The sequence below is a fragment of the Cricetulus griseus genome, assembly GCF_003668045.3.
Source record: "Cricetulus griseus strain 17A/GY chromosome 1 unlocalized genomic scaffold, alternate assembly CriGri-PICRH-1.0 chr1_0, whole genome shotgun sequence".
Classification (NCBI taxonomy): domain Eukaryota; kingdom Metazoa; phylum Chordata; class Mammalia; order Rodentia; family Cricetidae; genus Cricetulus; species Cricetulus griseus.
In genome coordinates this window covers 238,216,026-238,225,502 of record NW_023276806.1, presented here as the reverse complement: position 1 = coordinate 238,225,502, position 9,477 = coordinate 238,216,026, and positions in this window count along the sequence as shown.

Genomic DNA, 9,477 nt, shown 5'->3' with positions numbered 1-9,477 from the left:
TGCTTCCCCCCACCCACCCCCAGTCCACTCTTCCTCACTGGTAAGGGCTTTTCTCTCTCACCTAAGAGAAGTAAGGTCTAGTCTGTTTTGACAAACTCCTGGGTTCAATCCTCTTCTATTCTGTCCCGGGCTTTTGGCTTTTTAAAGCTGGGTTAGATGAGGGAAGATGGAAGATGATGTGGTAACATGGTGCTTGACTTATTAATCAGATGTTTGGCTGTACCTGCTGTCCCCTGCCCCCACTTCATATACCTGAAAGCTTAGGTATAAAAACTACTACAATTAAAATTTCATTTCAATTATTCAGAACAGCAAAATGGTAGATTAAGATGTCCTGATTGTTGACTTGTTTTCTTGTTCCACCAGGTCCTGCCACTCTTCTCAGCCCCAAATAAACACACAGATGCTATATTAATTATTAAACTGTTGGCCTATGACTAGGGCTTCTTATTGGCTTACTGTCTTAATTATTAACCCATTTCTATTTATCTATGTATCTCCACATGGTCTCACTGGAGAATGCCTGGTGTGTCCTTTCTTCCTGGTCCTTACATGGTGACTGTTTGGAAGTCTTCCTCTGCTTACCTTTCCTAGAATTCTCCTCATCCTGCCTATCTTCCTGCCTCATTGGCCAAATAGTGTTTTATTCACCAACCAATAAGAGAAACGTATGAGCAGAAGGACATCCCGCATCACCTAATCTTTGGCTACAGGGAAACATAAAACTCAATCCTTAATTGGTTAAGATAAAACAGAATTGGTGTTAAACCTAGTGGTAAGACAAATCTCACATGTATGGGGCCTTTATAAGCCTAGTGCGTCTCCTACACAGACCTAATTTCACTGCCTTCTTTTTAAAGCTCTCTCTTGATTCTTAGAGGAACTTTGTTATGGCAAACCTTCTCTCATGGGTTGTAATACTGATTCTTATCTTATAGAGAAAAGAAAGTAGTTACATCCTTCTTAGTATACTCACTGCATAAATGAAGGCAATGATTAAATGGCTCTGACAAAAAGATTAAACATAATATGCTAAACCTTACATCTTTAAAATGAAAATAAAAATGAGATCTTGAGAAGAAGGTATGAAAAGAATTTTAGCTATGACAATGGTTTGTGGCCCACCAAACTTCAATATCTTATCTCTAACATTTAGTGTCTCTTTTTAGCAAGAAATTAAGGTAAAATTAATATTAATTAATCAAACCTGTGAAAGGGTCTGAAGAAAAAAAAAACATGCCAGGACACATCTTATAGTGATTTGCTCTCTCACTGAAAACTCTAATTCTGACTCATAATGTCATTAGGGACCCAACTTTCTTCCATTGTATTGCTTTGCCATTCACTAGGATATTTTCCTGGTTTCCATGGCTGCATTTTGCCTGTGAACCTGGAATAGTGGCCACGCCCTTTGGGCGTGGTTACAGGTGTGGACCTGACCCACTTAAAGGTAGCGGAGTAGGGGATGGAAGCTCCTTTTGGGTCAAAGAGAGCATCAGGGAGGCAGGGTCTGTATCCTTGGAGCAGGAATGCTGTAACAGTTACTTATTGTTATCTGTGTAAGTTCATCCTCAATTAAACACCTACTTATCGTTCATCTTGGTTTGGTGAACTCATTGTAATTCTTGCCTTTACTTATGGGCATGCATGGTTTTCAGATGGAGAGAGGAGGAAAGAGGAGAATCCAGGGCAAATAATTTCATTTTAGCAAGCACTACAGACTGGTATCAATTTTTTCCAATCTCTAGGCATTAACGATAACTTAGTCATGTGTCGCATTCGTTCAGTTAATAACATATTTCAGCAATAACTTTTGGTGGTAGAATTATGCATGGCTGCTGTAGAATTAATTAAGCATCATGTTACTTCAAGCATTTATCATGTCCTTGCCAGCCATTTCTCTGTGAACCTTCTCTATCAGGACCTTCTCTCTAGCAACATGAGCCCTATTGACCCACTTTTAGGTTTAGTCAATGTGCATTTGATACCTTATCAACTTTAGCCAAGAGACAAGCCAGTGAATGACTAACCCAGAAACCTTCTTTTAGATGGAGATAATCTGCATTCCCTAGTAGTTCCAGATGAATGGAGTCCCTGCTGTTATAGTCAACAACTCCATCAAAGTACAGTGAGTTTACCTTTCTGCCCTGTTTCCTTTCTTCATCCCTGTTCTTTAGGATGGACCAGCAAATGAACCAACTGTATATAAATTCTTCCTTCTTGGGAATAGTCCAAATTCGGGAACCATTTGTTATATGAGGTTGTACAGATAAAATTTAAGCATTTTTAAAATATAGCAATATATATTATTGGGAGCTGAGCAGACATCTTTGTCAATCAAGTGCTTCCTTTGCAAGTGCAAGGACCTGAATTCAATCCAAAACCCATGTTAAAGCCAACCATGGTGGTTCTTGCTTATAATTTCAGCTTGGAAATGGCAAGGACAGGACAATAACTGTTTTTTTCTGTTTTGTTTTGTTTTTGGTAGGTCATCTTGGCCTTTGTGGTGAGTTTCTAACCATGGAAAGATACTTTCTCCAAACAATAAAAACAACCATCATCACCATAATAAAATGGCCATCATTATTAGTTGTAGTAGACACTACAATCTTACTCTGGACAAATAGATTTATATATTTAACTTTTTTCCCACGGTGGCATAAGTCTTAAAATTTACTTAGCATCATATTAAAGTAGTACTTAAACAAAAGTGTTTTTATAAGGTATTTTTGGGTGAACCAAGTACTAATGTCATATGATTGCATTATTAGAGTAATACCTGTCTAATTAGCTAGTGTGAAAAAAATATCAGGTGGTCTTTCATGATAGCTTAACTATAGGAAGTGGACCTATGACTAATTAGCCAGGAATTAACACCCACATTTCAATATCCTTATGCTTTGAATTCAAAGACGCTTTGTCCTTTCACAATTTTTGAAGCTGTATCCTTTGTTCTGATTACAGAAATTGTAATCAGAATTTTGAATATCTGTGATGAATATTTGAAGGGGAAAATTAAGAGGTTATTAAATGTGTATTGAGATTATCATGACTATAATAAGTTTGAGGTATGCATGCTGTTGTACATAATTAGTGTCAGGTTTCTTCCTTAGTGATTATTATTTTAGTCAAGCTAGTGGAAGCAAAACATGTTCATTGGAGAAATGTGTTTTCTCTTTGCCTTTATGTAATTAGAAATAATTGGCCCTTGACATGAAATAGAAAACACAGAACCATGTCCTGAAGCACACAGGCCTCTTTTCTTCAAACCAACAATTTTGTGGAGGGTCAAGCTGTACCCTGCAATTTACTAAAAATGCTATTATTATTGTGTTGTAGCAATATCTCTTCTGAAGTTGAAATGATGGCTGGCTTTAATATAGAAACTCTGCTAAAACCTTTATAAATCACCAGTGGGGGTTGAGGGAAAAGACTAGATTCTGATTACTTGTGATTTCTGCAGTTTCTCAGAGAATTGCCTGGGACTTTTGTGTCTCTGTCCCTATCTCCAGTGATTTAAATTTGTCGGATTTGAAAGAAATTGGTAAGGACGCTTGAAGATTATTCAGAAAGTTTGTTTGTAATCCTCTTATAAGAAATAAGTTCATAGCTGACCAGGATGTAAACTTTCTCAGAATATCTTTAAATAAGTGACTACCCATTAGGCTAAACACACACACACACACACACACACACACACACACACACACACACACACACACACACACATACCACAGACACACGCACCCCCCCCCATACACAAGCACACACTGCCAATCTAATTTCCACAAGCATACAAAGAAAGTTTCTATTTTTAGTGTTGTTTATAAGCAAATTAACATTTTGAGGGTTTCTTTCACTCTTTTTTTCTAGTTCAAGGAATGGTCTGGATAATGACTAATTTACAAAACAATCTTTCAGTCTGAGTATTTTGGGAATCCTTTGGGGCCTCCAAAAGAAGTCTGAAGCATGGGTATATACTGTTAAGCAAATCATTTTTAGAGCTAAATGCATACAAATATTATTTTAAAGGGGGGGAGGGTTTTCTGTTATAAAAACACTTTATTGAGGTGTGATCTAATAGTCAAGTTAGTATAGTTTGCTTACCATAAAACGAAGCCTTTATTCCTCACTGCAAACACCCCTGTCTTCATAGTTTTGGATATTCTCAACATTCAGATCACCAGAATTCCTGGTGCATGGTCTTTTCACATACTGTAAGATTTTTATATTTGTCCAGTTATAGGATACATCACACTCCATTCTCATTTTATTAGTCTATCATAGACTCTTTATTTACTCATCTATGATGGGAATTCAAATAGTGCCCAAATGCTGTGGAATTTTTTTGCATGAAAGCTTGCTTTTAATTCTTCTATGTAGATATCTAGGTGTGGAATCTCTTGGTCTGTGGTAGTTTGAATGTAATTGGTCCCCATAAGCTTATGGGGAGTGGCACAATTAGGAGACCTAGCTTTGATGGAGTATGTCTGGCCTTGTTGGAGAGAGTGTGCCATTGTGGGGGTGGGCTATGAGTTCTCACATATGCTTAAGCCATGCCCAGTGTCTCAGTTCACTTCCTGTTGCCTTTGGGTCAAGACATAAAGTTCCCAATTCCTTCTCCAGCACCATGTCTGCTTGCATGCTGCCATGTTCCACCATGATGATACTGGACTAAACCTCTGAAACTGTAAGCGACCAAAATTAAATGCTTTCCTGTGTAAGAGTTGACATGGTAATTCTATTTCTCCACAGCAATGGAAACCCTAACTAAGATGGGGTCAAATGAAATTTTCATTTTTAATTTATTGAAAAACTATCAGACTATACACACTATATTTTATATTAGCTCTATCATGTAATATCATCCTTTGTGTTATATCCTCTTGCATCTAAGTGCCTATCATTACTTTGGTTCAGTAATACTACTCCTATGGATATACAAAGAATAATTAGAAGCAGGGTTCCATTTTAATTCAGAAGAAGTACTGCCATACTCAAGAATAGTAGCATGGTTAGTAAAGTGAAATTATAGATCTTTATAGACCCTACCTCACATTTTTGGGCTACTTTTGTGTTTCAATTTTGCTCACCATTGCAATTATCCAACTTACTTTAGTTGTTCCATATATCTACCCTGGGTCTTTGTGACTCTGTTATTTTTGGTTGCTTATGAAAGCGTGTTTACATATTCTTATGGATATAAATCTGTAAGTATGAAATAGTTGATACCCCTATGTAATCTTGGCTCAAACCAGATGAATATTGTTGGATAAATTTTTTTCTGACTGGAGTGGACTATGCTCAGTTACATTTTCCATGAGTCCTCAGAAGGTTCCCAATTGGTCCTTTTAATTTGTTTATTGGCCTTTACAAAAACCAAGCAGATGCAGATGGCAATGATTGACAGCAAATGTAACTCATTAGTATGCCCAATCCCTAGTGTTGCATCAGTATAAAATCTTTAGAGTAACAAATCAACACTGAAGAAAACATTTGCTCAGTATTCATTATTAGAGGGCCAAATGTACTTTTGTGAGACACAGGAAGGACAATAGTATATTTCCATTGTCTTTTTCTACAAATTCATTCACTTCATAATCCTTAGGGAGCTTTATTATCTTAAAGTTCTATAAAATGTCCTGTGGTTGTATTATATTGATGATATGAAACAAGTTGATCTGGCAAGCAAGAAGTAAAAAATACATTAGTATGAGTGTATATTAGTATGAGCCATTCCTTCCCATTTTTGCTTTGTTTTATTGGACAAATCACAGTATTGTGAGTGTGTCCCTTAACAGAAGAAATTCTGATATAAGTCCAGACTTGCTGAAATAAGTTCAGATTGCCTAAAAATCTAGGGGGTGCAATTCAACAGAACTGATGTTGTTGGATATGGTAAGAGTGCATAAAAAAGTTATGTGATGAGTCATACCACAGTCTCCAAAGGTTCTGGGGCAAGACCATACTTTCTGCTGCAGAGAATGATACTTGATATTTAAAAAGCAGCATTGACATCCTGCTAGGGTCTAGAAGATAGAGACCACCTGAGTGTGGTGCATCAAATGAGTATGAGTTTAGATTTGTTTACATTACCTGAATAACCTCAAATCCATTTTATCTTCAGATTGAACAAATATAATAGTTATACTTTGTTCAATACAATGTTTTCTTTAGAAATTATTGAAAATGGGTACAGGAGGCATAGGAAGTTGCATTACAGGTAGCTTAAAATCTATGTCACATACCTTTGTTGCATCAGTGCCTCTTTGATAATGGTCAACCAGACTCTTAGCAGATTCCTTATAATCAATTGATGGAAGTAACAAATATGAGGTCTGATTGACAAATTATTTGTGCAAAATGTTCCCAGTAGATAAAAATATCCTGCTCTTGATTTGTGTGCAATATGTGAGTGAATTTGAAGGGTAGTAGTTTAGATAAATCTGCTCAGGGAACTAGCTATAAGTAGTTTACTATTTTTTTTTCTTGTAGTGGAGAACAAATGGCTGAAGATATGATGTCACAGATGCTAGAACTTTAGCAAATAACCTGGCTACTTGGTTAGCCATCTTGAAATAACTATGCAAGAAGACCAAAGGCAAATTTGGGCTAGAAACTGGTGGAGGGTTCATGCATGTGGAAACAAATGACATAGATCATTGTGTCACACACAATGTCCACTAGAGAATATTAGTTACACAGAAGTGTTTTCCAACGGATATGATAGGATAATAGGACTCATTTTCTGAGTGCCATTCAGTCTTTCTTGTCTGTCATTGATGTCTGTCAGCCACAGTTCCATGAATGGAATGATGGTCATGATGAAATCCATTATTTGTCCATTAGTGTTCAAATTGTACCACTAATCAAATGTAGCCTGAACTTGTCTGTCTCATATCTCTTTGAAGTTGACCATTTAGTCACTGGAGAAATCCATATTTTGTCCTTACTGGAACTTACACTTATTTATTAATAGAAATCTGAAGTGTCTCTGCAAAGAGCACCCTACAACTTAGAAATGTTTTATGATTGTTATGGAATTATACATAACACTGCTCATCTCTTTCATGCTAAAAGAGGTGCAACAATGGGTACATCATGCTATATCATAAGATTCAATGACCCAATCATAGGGCACCATATTGAATCAGCTAGTCCATTAAAATAATGTAATAGTCTATTAAATGCTTAGTTAATGTACCAGGTCAAAAAAAACTCCACATGCTGGTAATGCAGTCTTCCACTGTGTCACATCGCTGGCATTTGGTGACTTCTCCATACTCTAAGGAAGTAAAGTGGATTCTGGCCTTTCAATAATCTTTTACAGTGATGAACTTTATAAGTTTATCCTTTGCATTCCTTTAATCTCAAATTCTACTAGATTAGCAACTCTGATTAGTGGTGGATGTCACACATTGACTGAACTTGCTGATGCAATTACATTTTAGGGTAGCAGTTATCGTTCTACTATGCCTGGATTTACACTGATTCAGTGAGCTTGGTTTTTAGAGCTAAAGACAAAAAGTTGATCCTGACTACCAGACTATCTCAAATTGACTATTATAACTTGGGAGTAAAATATTTTCTTTAGTAACTAGAAAATTCATTACAGCCTTTTTGAATGTTTTCACCAGCTAGTGATAATTGTATAATGAAATTACAACTACCAAAGTGAAGAATAAAGCACTTATAGTCTTTGCCTTCTTGCAAAGTGTTGGTGTAGTGTTGGCTAGTGCTGTGGGGGTATGAAAACTGGTGGTATTTTGAAGCATCAAGGAATGAGCCACTGAACATGATCAGTTTTAAGATATATTTGTATCTTCTAATTTTGGTTAATACTATAGATATAGTAATTTGAAGACTTTGTTTTTAACTGTGCTAAATACAGGGCATAGGCAGATTCAGATAGTGCAGTACAAGGGGCCAATCATGTTGACCACTTTTTATTTAAATTCTTTGGTTACTACTCATATTTACATATCCATCCCCCCATTCCCTCCCTCTCCCATCCACCAAACTTCTCCATCAACCCTCCCCCCAACCCATCCCCCAACTCATCCCCAGGGATAGTGAGGCCCTCCATCAGGGACCTTCAAAGTCTGTCATATTATTTGGGGGAGGGCCTAGGCACTCGTTGCTGTATCTGGGCTACAATAGTATCCCTCCATAGGGAATGGGCTCCCAAAGTCCATTTGTGCTCTAGGGTTAAAGGCTGGCTCCACTGTTAGAGGTCTCATAGATTGTCTTGGCCTCCTAGCTGGCATCCACATTCAGAGGGCTTGATTCTGTCCAATGCTGTTTCTGCAGCTTTATGACTAGGGTCTCTGTGCTCTCACTGGTTCAGATCAACTGTTTCTGCAGCACTGTCTTGGCTACTTTCTCCTTCCTTCTCCCTCTCCACAACTGGATTCCAGGAGTATGGTTCAGTACTTAGCTGTGGGTTCCTGTTTCTGCTTCGAATAGCTACTGGATGAAGGCTCTAGGTAACCAAGGTAGGCATCAATCTCATTACAGGCGAAGGGCATCAATGGCATCTTCTCCTCCAATGCTTGGATGCTTAGTTGGGGTCATCCCTGTGGATTCCCCAACATTTCCCCTGTGCCAGACCTCTCTCCAAACCTGTACTGTCTCCCTGTATCAAGGCATCTCCTTTCTTGCCCTCCTCTATTTCTCCCCTGTCTCAGTCCTCTTGTTCCCCTTCCCACTCCCCTTCTCCCCTTCCCACCTCCTTCCTCTCCACCCTCCCCCATGCTCCCACTTTGTTCAGGGTTTCTTGCCCCTCTCCTTCTTCGAGGGACACTGCAATCTTCTCTTGGAGTCTTCCTTGTTTCCTAGCTCCTCTGGCAGTGTGGATTGTAGACTGGAAATCCTTTGCTCTATGTCTAAAAGTCATATATGAGTGAGTACATACCATGTTTATCTTTTTGTGACTGGGTTACCTCACTCAGGATAGTTTCTCCTAGTTCCAAAAATTTGCCTGTGAATTTCAAGATTCCATTGTTTTTGTTTTTTTTTCTGTTGAGTAGGACTTCATTGTGTAAATGTACCACATTTTCTCTATCCATTCTTAAGTTGAGGGGCATCTAGGTTGCTTCCACTTTCTGGATATTATAAATAATGCTGCTATGAACAAAGTTGGACATATGGTTGACCACTTTTTAAATGCTGAGTTTACATATTACCTACCAACTGTTTCCTCTTTTCATTGCCAATGCAACTGACTACATGCAGGACCTGTACTACCTTGCTTTTGTTTTCTACCTCAGGACGCTTTTGCTGTTTGGAATTTGTGCAAAAGTTCAGTCAACCAGTGATGGCTCCCAAATAAACTTTGATTGCAGCAGAATTGCCAGCCCTCTAGCTTTCTAGTTTCCCAGAACACATCTAGTAAGATAGAATCACAGTGGAGCACTAGACATACTTTGATTCACTGACATGCTTTTTGTTTCATGTTTTATCGTTCCTCGACTTCTG